General features: G+C 32.7%; 1 protein-coding gene across 2 annotated transcripts in view; it reads left to right on the forward strand.

The window, feature by feature from the left end:
* The first annotated feature begins 224 nt into the window (after window positions 1–224).
* Window positions 225–17855, forward strand: part of LOC129754364 (uncharacterized) — an 86726-nt gene continuing 69095 nt past the window's right edge. The window contains exon 1 of one of the 2 annotated variants that reach the window (XM_055750378.1): window positions 225–383. The gene's annotated coding sequence lies outside the window, so the exon portion shown is untranslated. Of the gene's footprint in view, window positions 384–683; window positions 1161–17855 lie in introns of those variants that run through there. The other variant, XM_055750379.1, reaches the window with a different exon arrangement.

Genomic DNA, 17855 nt, shown 5'->3' on the forward strand with positions numbered 1-17855 from the left:
GCTCGCAAGCAGTAGGCTGGCTGGCAGTGATTGTTCGAAATTTCGCACTCTCTCGGTGTTGCTTTTCCGATTCGGTTCGGTTCGGTGATCGGAAAACCCTGTCACAAAGTCCCGTTTCTCGATCCCGTCGTTTGGCATTTTGGCCCTGCCCCGGCGGTCCGGCCGAGTCGGGTCGTCCGTCGATCGGTGGTTTGTCATTCATATTTTATCGCGAGGACACACATCGACCACCGAGCAGTTTCGTTCGAGACGCGCTTCGGTCTGGACGCTAGAAGCTTTCCGTGGTCGTGGCCAATTTTTCCGATTCCGAGTGCGCTCCGCTTTCCCACCGCGAGCGAGAAAGTAGTGTGAAGGCCGGGACTGTGTTTCTCCTGCTTCTTTCGGTTGGTTAAGTTTTCAAGTTTCCCTGAACCGTGCGGCGTGACGACGAGTCCGCTTTCATTTTATTCGTCCTAGCGTTTAGGTTCAAGTTTTCGAGCGAGCCGAACAACCATCGTTCATTACCATTACTATTTCACCTGGCCCTTTCCTTGCTTCTTTACTTCCGTCCTTCTTTCCTTGGGGGGATGTTTTTTATTGTGGGGAGAAAGCGCGAGTGAAAACTGTGACCGTGTGGGGTTTGTTCCGATTTCATCTCGCCGTGCTGCTGCTCGTGTTGCTGAGGACTGTTGGGAATGTTGTGAATATTTTGGGATCCTACCTGTGTATTTCAGTAGTTTACCCGAGCTTCCGAACTGGGTACTGAATAAGGAGAGCTTGGGTTCGAATTCAGATAAGCTCGACTGACTGTGACTGTATTATAGATGCGGTATGGATAATTCGACCCAAGGGATGCAGCCGAATACAATTCATGTGAACAGACCGAGGGGGTTTTTCGATGGGAGAAATCGATCGGTGCTGTTTCGTTGGTTTTCCCGTAAACGTTGAGGCGGGTCGTGATAAGTGTGTATCCCTCCTGCTTCAAGCGACTGAGAATCACAGACCAAACGTTGAACTGGGAAAGACCGAAGATCGGATTTCGAAGCTGTTTGTGAACTGTGTGTGCGATTTGGAATATTGGAATGGGGGCAATTTGTGCTGTTGCGTGATGTCGTTGTAAAAAAGAGGATCGAGAAAAAAGTGGCCAATAATCGAAATACAAATTGGAAAAGTAAAATGAGGTTGACTGCTGGATAAGTGTTTTTAAGTTTAATTGAATTTAATTTCCATTCTATTGAAAACTGTTACTCGATGCTGGAGAGGGCCAGTTTTCTCCTGGCAATATCAAGGATTCTTGATGCTTTTTACTATTCTGCTTATCGATCAGGTTTGAAAAGCAATCACTTCAACTGTCAATCGAATAATGAATTGTTTTTAAATTATTGATCTGAAATAACTCAATTTTACATTTTCGCGCGATGTGCGTAGTATGCAATGTTGTTGTATATAAGCTTTTGTCAAATTAACTCCAATTTATTATTCTTTATTTGATGTTTTATCTCTGACAGACAAAGGAAGAATTGGAACATTTATTCCAGCCTAATAACATACCACTCATAAAGCTTTTATGAAGTAAAGTTGCTTATTCAGAACTACTTCCACCAAATAAACAAAAAAAAGGAGGAATTATATAAAACTCGGCTAGTCAGTGAGTTTATTTAGTAAACTTATTCATCCGAAGATTCTAAATAAGAGCCAAGGAAAAGAAGGTATATTATGTATTAAATTTGAACAGTCTTTGACTACAAAAACCTAACCGTAGGAAAATCTAACTTTTTCGCACAGGTATCGAGCCATAAAGTGGTGTTGAAAATCAGTTGATGTTATCTCGGATTTCGTTAGCAACATTCCGAAGATCGCTTATTTTCAGCCCCAATGGAAGAAGAATTGTAAGTTCTAGCCAAATGTACAATTTATAACTACAATTGATAAATACTTCGTTGAATCAGGTTTAGGGATTACCTTGTTCCTTCGCTACGAATCCGGTAGGAACAACACGAGCGGGGGCGCAACGAGCGAGGTGGTTAGACCAAGTGGAGCGTGATCTGGCGAACGTGGGGTGCCCGAGGAATTGGAGAACGGTTGCCATGGACCGAGTGAATTTTAGGAATTATGTTCGTCAAGTTATGTCGTGAGACGGAATACCATCAAGTCACCATTCACCGCCCAGACACCATTTACCGCCCAAAATCACCCTTTTGTGTATATTTCGAAAAAACTGGAATTTTTTCTCCAAAAATAAGACCTGTGTTCTGTGTCGGCATCATTGTTCGACCATTTCACTGAAAAATCATCACTTAATTATGCTAACTATAGCCAGAAATAAAATATTTGGTTTTTCGTTTTCGGTCAAATTATTGAATTCGACGCCTGTTAGCGAACTAAGCATAACTGTGCTCCTAGGGAAAAAAAGGGTTTTGTTTACTAAATAGTACCTATTTGTCCTACAATCGACTTGAAACGATAGTTTGATTTTTGTAGAATAGATTTGCATCGGAAAATTTTCGATTTTTTCAATAGTTGTTGTTTTTTGAAGCGTTTAGTGATGGGCGGTAATTGGTGTATAAATAAAAGTGTGGGTTCCTAATTACCGGTCACGCACAATTTCTTTGTTTTTAACGCATGTATTGTGTCAAAAGTGTAAATTGTAAGAAGCATTTAGTTTGATTACGTTAGAAAATGATGTTTTATCGCTGAAAGTAACCGATTACTTGAGGCTGTTTGCCGGGAATCATCATTTTGTCAGTCAACGCACTTTGTTAAAATTTGTACAAAATTTGCGGGAAAGATTTCACAAAATGTATTCTCTCAAGGTCCAAAATATGGTTTTGACAGCTCGTTACATGGACAATATTGAAAAGTACAGTTTCCGTGTTGTTAAATAGTTTTTCCTTAAGAAAACATTACCGATACCCGAAAAAGTCGAGTGGGCGGTAATAGGGCCAGTTGAACACCTCAACGTTTAGTTAATTATTTTTAAAAGCGTACATTTTTCGCATTCCACTAAATTTTTTATTTAAAGTAGAGCAGTTTTGAGATGTATTGGAAAAGAAAGCGAATAAAAATCTGCCGTCGTTTTTTTATTACACATGTTTGAAGTTGAAAAACCGCTTAACTGGGCGGTAGATGGTGACATGATGGTACTATATAAATAAAAAAATAAAATAAAAATAACTTGTTCCTTCGAGTGAGAAATTCTGAAGTGTTCAGCCTTGCTAAGTGCACGATTTAATAAGTAACACAAAAGTAAGTTGCCTCAACATTTCTATCAAAACTTATCTAACGACACTGTTTGATTCGATTAGGCTCGTATAACATAACACCCTTATTAAGGGTTACAAATAAGATTGCCGAAATCACACAAAAATCTATAATTTTACAGAATTTCAAGCAAATTATCATCACAGATTCTGTGTCTCAGAATACAGAATTTTGGAAATATTCAGAGATTTCTCAGATTTCTTGAATTTCGTACATTTATCTTAAGTTATAATTTTTTTGACAATATAAATTAAAGATTTTTTTACTTTGTTTTGAAAAATCATGACAACATTGTTAATTTTAATTGATTTTTCTCAAATAAAATGTAAAAATATAAGAGGTTATACTCTTCGAAATGTCTACTTATGAAAAGGTTCCAACCAGACTCCAATTGGGTTTTGTAAAGATGAAAAGGAGATTTTATGATAAAGTAAGAGTAATTCTTGAAATCAACGGTTATTTTTTATTTTTACATTAAATATCGCATTAACAACTTCATTTGCTCCACAGAAAGTTTTTCGATCAAATGAATACTTTTTAAAATAAACACGTTTGTAAATGTCCGGTTTCTAAATGATCATAGCCTTATTTCCATCACAGAATTTCTTAAAACAAACTCTGATTTTTTTTCGCAAAAACACAGACTTTTTTTGTGCAACCTTGGTAATAAGGGAGGAAAAGGGTCCACGTAGTATCGTAGTGTCAGAAGCTCGTAAAATACTAAATATTTGTAAAGGAAACAGTGATCTCATGATCTCACACAAACTGGAAAAAAAAATTATTTAAAATAAATCAGAATATATGTTTTAAATCAATGTTGTTAGTGGTAAGTTATTATTAAGTTTTCAAAATGATGATCGTTATTCTGTCCTACTTGAAATTGTCTGCAAATCAGGCTTGAAAATATTCATTCATTCATAAGGATGGCGAGATTAATTTAAGATTACTATCACAAAGAAAAATGATCATGTCATGCCAGAAATTTTCCAATAACATGAATGTGAATATCTTGGTTTTTCACATGAAGGAAATAATATTCACGCATGACAAGAATGGACGAAGAATGAATTTTGGAAACCAAATGGAAGATTAAAAAAAAAAGATTACAAATTTTTAATTGAAAATTATTCTAATGACCCACTTAAAGCATCATGTCATGACCGAAATGTTTGAGATATCAATGATCAATGACATAATGGAAAACTCTTTCCTTTCCAAAACAATTACTTCGTGGCATACTTTCATTCCAAAAAATTTTAAAACAACTACATATAGGGAAAATAATGAATCGCAGTTTTTGCCTCATGACTAAGACATAATCTCGTTCCGGCTGCCAATATTTTCGAAACATCAGAAAACAAGTGCGTTTAAAAATTAAAAAAAAAATACCTTAATTAAAAGCTCCGAATATAAGAATCAGTGCACAGAAATAGATTATATTCATGTATTAATACCAGATTGAAAAAAAAATTTTAATATTTAATCACAATTTAAAATTTGAAGTTTTGATTAAGAAAATCCATTTTGAACTTAAAAGAATGTATTCAAAACACAAAGATAATGATTGAATAAAATTTAATAAAAGGCAGAGAATATTTGATGAAATTTCAAGAGTACTGTAAATTGGGGTAACTTTGATCAATATGATAATTTTCCAGATAATCATCAATAACTAAGATTGAAGTTAAAATATCTCAAAACTTTCATCTACGTTCAAAACCTTTAAGTTAAGTTTCAAATTGAGAAAAATTTGGATTGTTTTTAAAATATTCAAATGTAAGTAAAAATGTATTTTAAAAATCTAGATATATCTTTTTTTAAGGCTCGCAAGCAAACACCCTTTCTGATTAAATCAAAGCGTTTAGAAGGAAAAAAGTTGGTTTATGTGAGAGTTGAACTTTTTTTCTTAGTAACTTTAAAGTTTTAGTGTAGTATTTATAGTAGGTAGGTAAATGAGGCAGGTTTGAGGTAAATTTTTTTATATTTAAAAAGTATTTTTCAAGAGTTAGCCAGCCTAGGACAAATGGCTAGAAATTATATCAAATGGCAAGTTTGAAAAAATAAATATAAGCGGAATAGTGGACCTAGGGAATGAAGGCAAAATTTTATTTGATTTTGTGGTTTAAATTTTATTAGTAAAATTAAAAAATGTTGTTCCTAATTTATGCATCATCATTGTCCATCTATCGATTTTAATTGTTGTTCGGCATCAACACATTAAGGATCGCAATGTTGTTTTTTTTTAACCGCGAAGAAATCTAAACCAAAAAACACAGATATTCAGAAGGTGTCTTGTATCCTTTATGATCAAGAAAATTCGTTAAAACCGGCAAAATAGAGACTGATGAATGTTACCCCAAAGCATCAAATTTTTAACAGAGACGATTTTTAAATGTAATTTAAAGTGGTCAAATAAATTTCTGCAACCATGTTTTACGTTCATAGAAGTCCAGCACTGGTTTTAAAAACATGAAAGTTACCGTAATCCAGGGTAAGATTGATCAGTTTTTACAATATTTTTCGATTATTTTTTCTGTTAAGGGGGGTATGGCTTAACAGATAAATTAATCGAAAAATATTGTGAAAACTGATCAATCTTACCCCGGATTACGGTAACAATGTTTTAAAATTCTAGAGAGTAAGTTCTGGGAAAATCTCATCAGACATTTGTATTCATATAGGTAGTGTGGAAAACATGATTAAAAAATATAAAAAAAACACTATTATAAAGACAGAATAATAAGTCATTGAATTGTGTACCATTTTCCTCTATGATCTCAGGGGTACATATAGAAATACGAAAGACAAAATTCAGAGTTGTACGGTTTAATGATAGAAAAATTCTAAACGTCAGATTTGATCTGCTTTTTCGAAGTTATGAATATAAACCTCATTATGTCCACATTTTGACAACTTTTATTATTGGTATGCTATTTCCAAATCGCACTAAGCATTGCTCATCTAGTTTCAAACTTTCATTTTTTTATGGTAAGGGTAAAATAGAAACTGATAATTTTAAAAAAGGTTTCTGAAAATATATTGCGGAGAAATTTATGTTCTCTTGAGTAATAACATTTCAAAATTATAGCGGATAGAAAGTAAGAAAAATCATAAAATAAATGTTGAAAATGAACGATTGGAATTTTATTCAGAAAATATTCGTAATATGTCATAAATACGTTCATCACTCAACATCTTTTTTTATTTTTTCTTACTTTGTACCCGTTTGAAATTTTTCAAAATTTTCAAATGATCATACTAAAAAAATAAAACTTGAACCGATGAAGTCGATAAATTAATAAATAATCGTTTACCAATTATTTTTAACCAGGACAATTCAAGAATTAAAATCCTAAATAAAACAACAAAACCAACAAAAATTAGGACAAAGCCTTAATAATCAGGACACCTGGGACCTCTGCCAAAGCTCCGAAAAATTCACAGTGTGATACTTCCATTTCTGTCGCCAGATAGCGCTTTTCGTGTCTCCCGTTTTCTCGTTAAGTAGTGTATATTGGTTAAAGTATATCTGCGTTAACCTTAAAGTATTGTAAACAAGAAATTCATGTAATTTTCATCAAATTTTCCAGTTTTTCTAAAACAATTTGTACCCAAGGTGTTTCTTGAGTTTATAAAAGTAAGTAAATATTTTAGCGTAGTTTTCAGTTTGACTCTATTGAAAGGAAAATCTAACATCATTGTAGCTATGATCATTTAGTACCCGGGCAGCTAGGGTAGCGTATATTTTGAAACCCTTGATTCGATCGAAAAACTTTCTATGAAGCAATTGAAGGTGATAATATGATATTTATTGAAAATTTTTTTTTTAATATTTACCATAGATTATGAGATACACACTTGCTTTATTTGGAAATCGCTCATTTATTGTTGCACACTTTTTTCAGTCATGTACTCTGAGCTATTATCATTACCACAGATGCAATACCTTTGCAAAATCATGAAATTGTAAATGAATTCACCTGGAAACCCCAATTCGAATTTGATGGGAACCTAGTCACGAGCAAGAATCTTAAAAAAAAATTATATCTAAAATTCGATTTTACATGAATTTCTTAGTCCTTCATAACAAATCTGTCCATTGCGTCAAAATCCGGTTGTACAAATTGAGACCTAGTAATCGAAACCAATTTCATGTGTGCTGGTTGTCTATTAGTCGGGCAACGCTTTTTATAGTTGAGTGGTCTGCCTTCGGTTATTCGCCATTAGCACATGCTTTCAATGTTCCGAAAATCAATCATTTTACTGCATTCCGAGCCAAAAAATCGAAGTAGTCAATTTTTCCTTCTTCAACCAAATTATATAAACAATCATGCATGACAACGACGCTTCTGTATTTGAAACACTCCCGCAAAACATAATATGGTAAAGAAGGACGCAGACTATCAGCAACGAACGTCTCGATGGTGATTGCCTTCCTTGATGGTTTAAACCTTCTAGGATCACAACTGATATGTATCAGTTCTGAGCGATGCGCAAAGTTCACAATATGATTTTTAGTTTTTCGCTTTCCGTAGAAGAGCAAAATTAGTACTAAGTAACCGTAATTAACTGTCCAGCATGTGTTACGGCTTTTTTCAACATGTGGTCCTGGTATTCCTTCAGATTTCCCTTCTGAGACATTCATGATCTCTATCAACAACGAACATTACCAACAATGATGCGAGTATAGGCGTTATTGAATGATTGTGGGAACGACGTTCGAAAGTTATCATCAAGTATGTCGATCACCGTCGATTAGCCACGTGACGAATAGCAACGGTAGCCCCCGATGGGGCATTGTATATTTTTATGTATCTAGTTAGTGTTGATGTTCAACAAACTTTCAACGGTTACGTTCACCACGTGCGTATCACAGCACTCGGGGGTGTAAGTATTCTAGCTTGAAACGAATCCTGATTGCGATTGCGATTTTCCGAACATTGCATGCTTTTAACCATTGGTTTCGATCAAGGGTTCGACTCCGAATCTTGATTTTAACTTTGCGAGTATTTTAAAGAATCGTATGATCCTTTAATTCACCCAGGGACAAGAAGTTTTAGGAAAAAAACATTAGTTTATGAGTTTTCAAATCGATAATGAAGGATTTTCGAGGTAATTGTGCAACAATATTTTCAACATGGCTCTTAGTATCGTAAATATCTCAGAAACACGTAAAGTTAAGAATTAAAAAAAAAACAGACAAGATAGTTTTTTTTTTTCAAAACCAACACAACGCTACCAAAATTTTACACATCCGAACCCTAGTTATGAAGCCATCCTCGAAATGAAGTGCCCGGATACTTGTTTCAATAATTTCATCTCCTGACATGAAACACAAACACACAAATGAACAGTGTAATCATTCATAGTTTTGGCACTAAACCTTGTCAAATCTCAATTTATGTTTTTAGAACTTACGATTTAATTCGCCATGACGCTTTATTAAATCAACGAAAATTGTTTGTCAATGCAAACAATTACCGTGCAAGTGAGATTCAACATCAGCAATGAAAACCTAATTTCGCCAAACAACAACCAACAAAAAATACCTAACAACTTAAATATAAATTCTATCCTCCCACTACAACGCTCATCCTTCTCAGCAATCCTCTCCTAAAAAAGGGGGTCTTGAGCATCTCTCCATTCGAGCAGTATCCCCAAACTACACCGGATATTATTATTGCTTTTGCTTGCTTTTGCTGTCGTCCCCATTCATTGTGTTATGGCTTCTCGTAGCTCCTCCAGCTAAGTGAAAAAGTGGTTAGGATCGAAGAAAATAATAATAAATGGGAAAAGGAAGGATGCTCCGTTTTCAACGATCAGAAAGGAATCAAATTCCTTGAGAAAACGGATGAGATTAAAGGGTTTAGAATTGAATTGAGCATATCGGATTAGACTTAAGTATTGAGAATTATTGTTTAACTCCTAAGAACACTGGAAGTTTCACATATGTATATGAAAAAAAACTCAAAATCTTCATATGTCATACTCTAAAATTGTATATCATAATCCTGACACTGAATTGGCTAGTAAAAATTGAAATGCATATGATAAGCCCTTTTGACGTTTAACTTTCCCTCAACGATGAAGAATAACAGGTTATCTGACTAGTGAAGGACATGAACTTCTAAACTTATGTACCTACATGGCAGCAAAATCCAGACACAATCGAAGAAGGGCCAGTCTAAACTGAATAAAAAATAGCCATGGAAGTCACGCTTTGTATCGTTTCTGAGAAAAGATGCTGCTGTGTTCCATTTGGAAGCAAGAAGCGATATCCCACACTGCTTTGTTAGCTCCTTTCCCGGAACGCTTCCTACGCTTTGAGACTTTCTACCATGAGAACACAAAACACAACGCGAAAGCTTTCGGTTAACTCCGGTGGAACAGTGGTGCAATTTTTTGGCAAATCCTAATATCGAGTTAAATAATCATACACTTCAGTTAATTATATCTTACTAGCTAACTCGGAAAAGTTTCTTGTTTCTTTGTATTTTCACGAAAATAATTATCATATGGCCTGGCTTCGACCAGACCGAACTGAAAGCCATGAGAAAAATTTTAAACAGTATTATTTAGAACTCATAATATTTTTATGCGAGAGCAAAAAATCTGAAATAATTCACTGGGATGTGTTTCTAGGATTATAAACTATTGATGCCGATCGCTCAGTTTTACGGATTTCATCTAGAATTAAAAATATTTGTACAATAAACTCAAGTGACTCGAAAAATTGCTGATGGCGTTCAGTTCGGTCTGGTCGAATCCCGACCATATAAGAAAAAGAAAAAGGCAAATAATTATTTTTTTTTTTTTTGAAATAGGATTGGTATTGCAAATGGGGAGAATCGGGCAGATTTCGATCTATTTTTGTAGTATCTCTGTCAAATTATATGAAGTGGACCTTAACTAAAAGAATTTAATCAAAAACGTATTTTTACTACCAAATTACGTCAAACAGCTATTTTTATTCACTCCCCATGTTGGTCAAATAGAGAAAATGGCTTTTTAATCGAAGAAATTTTTCTTTTTTCAAATTTCCCGTAATCACCTTTTTTATCATCCATACTTATATTCGAAGAAATTTTAATGCTGCTGCCTATCTCTAGTGACAAAAATTAACGGAGCAAATAATTATTTTTATCTCGTGATTTCCAGCGAAAGCTGAAAGCGAATATTTACTGGGAAAAATTTAATTTTTTTCCCTTTTACATTGTTTTCTTTGTTTACAGGGGGTTCTAGACATTGCTAGATCCATTTTCGAATAACCCCAAGATAAGTGCTCCAAAGATTGTTTTGTTGAAATGTGTCACCATTTCACGCAGTTAGGTTTATTGTCATTCTTCTTTCGCCAAAATCATGTTAGAAGTATTCTTCACAGTATACCAAATTTGCAGACATGGCACATCTCGCCGTGTTTCCAAACAACATCTCATCTAAACCTGTTATAGTGAAAGACGATTCCAATTTTTTAACCTCACTTTGATTTATTTTCCGCAGGGTTAAAAAGTTTCTACGGCATGAAAATGACAGATTATTCATTTTGTTATTAGGTAGGGTTTTATATAAATGAATTGAATCACTTACGTTTAGTGCCTTTATAAATTTTATCTTGGTTCACAAATAGGTGCTGTAACTGTGTTTAACCTTAACCTACAATGTGGTTCGATAACAAGATAAGTTTTTAAGTTATTACCTCGGTCGTAGATCACTTTTTCTTATTCAACTCTATAGCAACATTGATTCGTTGTTTAATGAGAAACATTTTAGTAAATAAAAAAAATATAAAAGGGTAAATTAGCTAAATTTCATCTGCAAATTTGCTTAGAATGACTCACCACTTTGAGAGCGCATGAAACGTTAAAGAAGTTAATCAATGACATTTGCTACCAACCTTGTACTATTATGTAGGATTGAATGTTTTTGGAAGGTAGGTTCGTTGTGAACGATGGGTTCGCAACAAAACCATATATAACTTTTCATGGTTTAAATTTTTTTCTGGTAAATATTTTTTTAAGAAATTTCAAATTATACTCCATATCTGTTACCTGAAATGCATTTTATCATCTACTCTGAATTGTATAATCTTCTTTTCAATTTACACAACATAATATTATCAAAACATGAATGCTTAAGTTCTGGTCAAATTAAGTTAGAAAATTAACAATATTCATTGAATTCTGGTTCTGTACTTCAAAATCCTTTATTTCACAAAAGGCATTGAAAACTTTCCATTTACATAGAGATTTAAAGTTATTTCTTTTTCGTTCTTGAATTCACTTTAAAATTAAAAAAAAAACGCGATTTCAGAGTCTGTGAATAATTTGATTTAGGCTTAAGAAATATGTAATTACATTTTTTAACGTTTATTCAACAGTTTGTTGTGTTCGAAGATGTTATTGAATCAAATACCTGTTTCGTACCTCTGATACTGAGTGTTGGATCTAACTATGAATTTAGTTAAGAAAAAGTTAGCCTTATTTATATTCTAAATTTCGTTAAATTTTTAAGCCTCAAAGCGTGGAAGAAACAAAAGGAGATTATCTAAAGTCTCCTTATCATTTAATTGTTTTTTTTTTCAATGATGAAATTCTCATGGAATCACCAAATTGATGAAATTCCATTCCCGAACCAACTGAATACATTCTAACAGGCCCGTGCGAAGGACCCGCTCATGGGGGGGGGTTTTCAAAATTCAAAATTCAATATCAAGATTTCCAAAGTTTTGAATCATTGCTCTTTTTGACAAGCCATTAATAAATTATTTAAAATGATGTTCCTTATTTTGATTTACAAATTTGCATGAAAATAAGTATTATGCTATCAAGTTTACAAATCTAACATCAATATTTCAGAAAACACTGAAGCAATTATTTAAAATTGTTCAGCAAAACTATAATGATTATTGTTTATTTATCGTCGAAATTAACATTCTTTTTTTCATTTTCAATTGAAGACTTGATTGAAAAATTCCGCTGTAATATTTTAAATTTGAAGAAACATTGAATCACTATTATAAACTCTTGATTAGGAAAAAATCCACTTTGAACCTGAGAAAATTTATTCGAAACACATACCTACTTGATGATTAAATTTCTTTTGATGAAAAGAAGAATATTAATTTTACTTCAAGAGTACCAATGATCAAAATCAGGAATAACATCATTTATTTCATTTCGTCCAGTTGTTCACCTTAAACAATTTATTTCTGAAGTTCACAATAATTACTTCATGTATTTATTAAACAACATGTTCAGTTCATCATTGAAAGCTTGTATTGCTAAAGTACAGGTTGGGAAATGGGTGATTTCTTGAATGGTCAATAAGAAACTTATAAAAACAAATTAATAATAAATTTGAAGTTTTGTTGTAAATATTGAGCAAATACTTATTTCATAAATGTTGTGTATTAAAATTTTGCTTTAAAGTTGCTACTTAGTATAATTTCGATTCTTTTCATAAATAAAATAATCATCATCGGTTAAAAAAGATTATTCAAGGGAATAAAAATGAGTAAAACCTTTATAAATTTTCAAGCGCAAGTTTTGTAGTTTTAAATTTCAGGCTCTGAATATTTTGTAGCCGTCAATTGAAATACTGGGTCCTAGAAAGAATAAAATGTAGAAACAATGTTTTTCTTTTCAAAATTTAGATTGTTAGGCTTATTATGTTTTCATAACACAAAAATTCAGAACTAAAAAACAATGAGTATCTTATAACAGTTATTTTAATAGAAATTAAAAATGTTCGACTATAAAAATTGGTAGATTCATGTGAAAATTTAAAATAAAATATCTATAAAATTCGGTTACTTTATTTGGACATTAATGCAAAATAAGACATTCAAAAAGATACGTTTCTAGTATTGATGATACGGACTTTATAAGTTGAAAAATTAATCAGTTTTGAGTGAAATCAATCATTGATAACTAATGCTCTAACAAATCTTCATGAAATTGAAAAAAACTGATTCCTTATTTGTTTATAATATTTTAATTTATTTAGGGATAGTAATGATGATGATGATGATTGCTTGATTTAAATAAGTTAAGTTTAATAGTTAAATTTGGAATAAATCATTACAAGCTTATCCGATTTTATTGAAGAAATTTTATAAAGAAAAGATATTTTTTAATATTATCAATTTGATGAAACCTGCATTTGTTTTCCGCTTAAAATTATCTGAATTTGATTGAAATGGAGTAAAGTGAACAAATAGAAGACTTCTATAACTTTTCTCGATGAAACCAAAATTAGTTGCGATCTAGGGGAAAGCCTCTTTTAAAATTTTTTGTATGTTATACAGTTTCGTAAAATGATTTTCAAAAGTGATTTCAAAAACATAGCTCTTAGACCGAAAACTAATTGCATATTCGGATTTAGGCCACACAAATTATTTAAAATCACCTCTTAAATTCTTTGCACTTAGGAAAAATGTGAAATTTTAGGCCTTGAGTAATTTGTCAAAAACTTTTTGGATATGGAGTGAAGGACTCAGAAAAATGAGAAACACAAAATACAATTGAGGCTGAAATTGGTTTTTTGGGGAATATTTCATATCAGCATAAAACTTGGAATGACATTTACCCTGTTTTACAATCAAAGTGGTTAGTTATAAAGTCATCGATACAAGGATTTTTTTTCATTAAGCTAAATCTGTTGACTATCGTAAGTGTTTAACACCTTTCCCATGGCTAACAACTTATGATGTGTAAAATTAGTATTCTATGAATGAATTTTGAAGTTCAAATGGTTGGTTTCAAATTTTGAACTTTTTAGTTACATTTCTTAGTAAAAACCCACTTCAAACACGAGTTAGGGGTTTTGTGTGTCAAGATTTGAGTTTTAATACAAAAGGTATTGACTGAATTGCAAATCAGAATCTACAATTGATTGGTTTTAATTCGTGAACGTCATATAGAGTTGTAAAATGAAATGTCTTAGGCCTAGATAGTGGTTAAAGACGAAATTCCGCCGGAGGCGCGCCAAATTTTTGACATGTTTGTCAACACTTATTTTTAAACACCTTTTGGGATCAAGTAATTTCCCGGTAAATTCATTTCTTGTACTTAAAATTATACTTAGAAAAAATCTCCATGGGGGGGGTTTAACCCCTAAAACCCCCCCCCGTTCGCACGGCCTTGCATTCTAAAGAATTCAAAATAAAAAAAATCAATTTAAGTTTGCATATACAAATTAGATTCAAATAAAACCTTCTGATGATACATATAAAGAGAAGATTTTTTCGTCATCAAAACAATTGAAAGTATGTCAAAAATTATTCAGGGATATCGTTGCATATTGTTCTTAGCATAGCATAGCATAGCATAGCATAGCACAGCATTGGGTTACTACACACATCTTGCATTGGCTGATACACTAAGGACAACTCATAATTAAAATCAATACAAGATGCTAAAAGGATTATCTGGATACAACACTCATTTCAAGTGTTGATTTCAAAGATAAGTGTGGTAACTTAATGCACATCGCGACAAGTCAATGTAATCATAATGGAGATATTCTGATACAACGAAATGAACTTTTCAGGTGCAGGGAACCCATACAACCAAGGGGGTTGTATTCAGAAAGGTGGGGGAAGGAATATTTTATGAGAAATCCTATAGAAACGACCTCACCAAACTCCATTGATAAGTGATAGGTTTCCACCGGTGTTGTCTTCCAATTTTTCCTGGTTCCGGTGATCTTGAAACTGATTGGATACAAATATTGGAGACATCACTAATCGGTCCCTCGTATTTTTTATTCATGAGAAAAAAACAGCAAGTGCAAATGCATCTATAAAATTCTTCCAAATGTTTCTTCAATACAACATTGCTACTTTACCAATTGCTAAATTTGCGGCCAAAGGATTTCACCACTTTTTGTTTCGCAAAACATTTTGCCAGTTAAACAAAACCGTACTTTGTAGTTTTTTCTGATAACTTAGCATATTATTTCTTCTTGAATAGATATTTTGTAATTACTCCTAACAATTTCCATAAACAAACTACATAGACCGTTTCTTTCGGCAGCTCACGAACGGCTATCGTGCGTGTTTCACTCGCACAACTTTCAGAAAAACACTTAATTCGCACATTTATAACAATCCCTAGTTGAGTTAGTTTTAAAGATCCTCAAAATTATTAGGCTTTTAGGTTATTTAGGTTTTTTTAAATTTCAGTAAATTTTTTCCGAGCGAAAACAAAACACGTGCTGACGTTTGAGGACACGCCTACTCTTTGGGATATCGTTGCAAATTATTCGTCTTGAAGAACTTATGACATTCTTGAATATGGTCGTAAAAAAAATCGACCTAACAGAATTCTAACCACACGTATCCGAGATATTATATCTAGAAACCTGACAATATCCGGCATTTCACTAATCACTAATCGTACTTCCACAGTCAGAACTTAAGTCTGAGTCCCGAAGAATAATAAAAACATTTTATTATTCATCTTGTCTTTGATTATGCTTTTAATTATGTTAACATAGAAACATCAAAATAATTTAAAACATAAAATGGTCGGGCCTACTGTGGAGCAGAGAACGCAGAGACGTCAGGAACAAGGAAAAGGAAGGAGCGTAGACCACCAGTATCATACGCTCCGAGATAGAAACCTGACAATATCCGGCATTTGATTTCAAAGTTTTTAATCCAAGTTAAGTCAAAATCCAGGAACTACTCAACAGAAATCAAGGAAAAATCACCTAAATCAGTTTTTGTTTCATCAAAACATATCTGCTGATGTTGAATTGTTCTTCTAGAAACCGTTTATTTATTTTGTTAAAACTTGCTCCAAAAATTTCATTTTTATACGCCAAAATTATATTAATTGAATAATAAAATTAAAGTTTTTGTTTGATTTCGCAAATCAAGTGATTGAAACGGGGCCAAAGTCAGATTTTTCAATGAAATCCAGGCAATTGGGTCGGACCGGACCTTTCTCGAAGTTTGTACCAAATATCCGGACATGCCCGGCAATCTGGCAAGCTTCTTCGCGCAAAGACGAAAAACAAAAAAAAATCCAATCAAATCGGATGAACCATGCAAGAGTTATTCGAGCCATTCTAATATATAAGAAGATAGTATAGCTAGGTTAATACTATTCTTGTTTAATTGTGGCTCCAGAGAGTAAAGATGTTTAAAAGTATTGATTAACACGTTCGTCCCCATGCAATAAAAAATATGTTTTCAAATTCAACATCAGAACGTTGAACTTTTCATAACTTGGGATGAGTGTATACAACACATAAAAAAAAAAGAAAAAATACCATCAATTCAGTCACCACAGGTCACCACAAAGATAATGTGCTCAGCTCTCATCTGGAAGGCTCATGTTCAATTCTTTATGTGTTCAAATTTTTCAATGTATGAGTTTTATAAAGAGTAGAGGAAACATGAAATGTAAATATAAAATTGAACGCTCTATTTTTCTAGAAAAACTATTTAGTTGAGGTCTCATTCAAATGCTGATCAGCCTTCTACCAAGTTTCGACTATAAAACAAGGTTTCCGAAAAAATGTGTTTTTTACAAATAAAAATCTGTTATTCTGTGGCGGTTTTCTGTAGTGCTATTGTCATGAATTGTTTAGAAAGTTAATTCAAACATTCTTCAATTGATTTGTTGTTTAAAATGTTCATAATTTCAAAAGTATGTACAAAATATATAAATTCAGTGCATTCTGTGAAAATTATTAATATTCGTTGACCTGAGACACAGATTTTGAGACGAAAATTTGCTAGTAATCTGTGAAATCACAGATTATTTGATGATGAAATTCGAAGGTTTCGATAAAAATGTAACCTTGAGCTTTCGATTTTTGGAGAATTTAATAGAAGTTCTAGTTTTCCTTAAAAAATATAAGAATAAAAAGCGCTACCTATTACTTTGGTCTCAATTTTATCGACATGGATCAATAATGGAAAGCAGTCTTTAGGATAGGATAGAATTAACATTTTGCACAAAACTGAATCTCTAAATCTCCGCCATATATAAAAAAAAACTTCAAAAGATCGAAAGATCGGATCGAAAATAAGCCGATTTGATCGATATTTTCAAGGCCAAAGAATCGATCCAAAAAATCGGAAATTCAAGTTCAAAAGATCGATCCAAGATCGACCAATCTCAATCCGCTCAGTTTAGCCACACGTAGCAAATAAAGAAGTTCTCCCTCTTAATGTTCTAGCTCCGAGAACTTTTTTGGGTCCAGCTAGTACCAAAATGAGCGGGGCGACGAATGTGTTAAATATAAACACGAATATAAGCTCAATAGAACGCTTAGGATAAACACACCTTACATTTATTTTTATGAATGTGAGTGATATTTAGTTTTAATAATAAACACCAAAATAAATTTAAAAAAATTAAGAAAATCTTAGGTCTAAAATTTACAGAAAAAAATATTTAATTTCTCCTCCAGAGAGAAGTTCCAAGCCGTCTAAAACAAATTTAAATTATCTCAAAACCTCAAAATAATTCACACTATTTCAAAGTCAACTTGATGCTTTGAATTCGAACGTAATTAATTATTCTACCAAGTTATAAAGATAATTAAATGCCATCTACATGATGTGAAATTCAACAGACGAATATATGTACATTTAGAGG

The sequence above is a fragment of the Uranotaenia lowii genome, chromosome 3, assembly GCF_029784155.1.
Source record: "Uranotaenia lowii strain MFRU-FL chromosome 3, ASM2978415v1, whole genome shotgun sequence".
Classification (NCBI taxonomy): Eukaryota; Metazoa; Arthropoda; class Insecta; order Diptera; family Culicidae; genus Uranotaenia; species Uranotaenia lowii.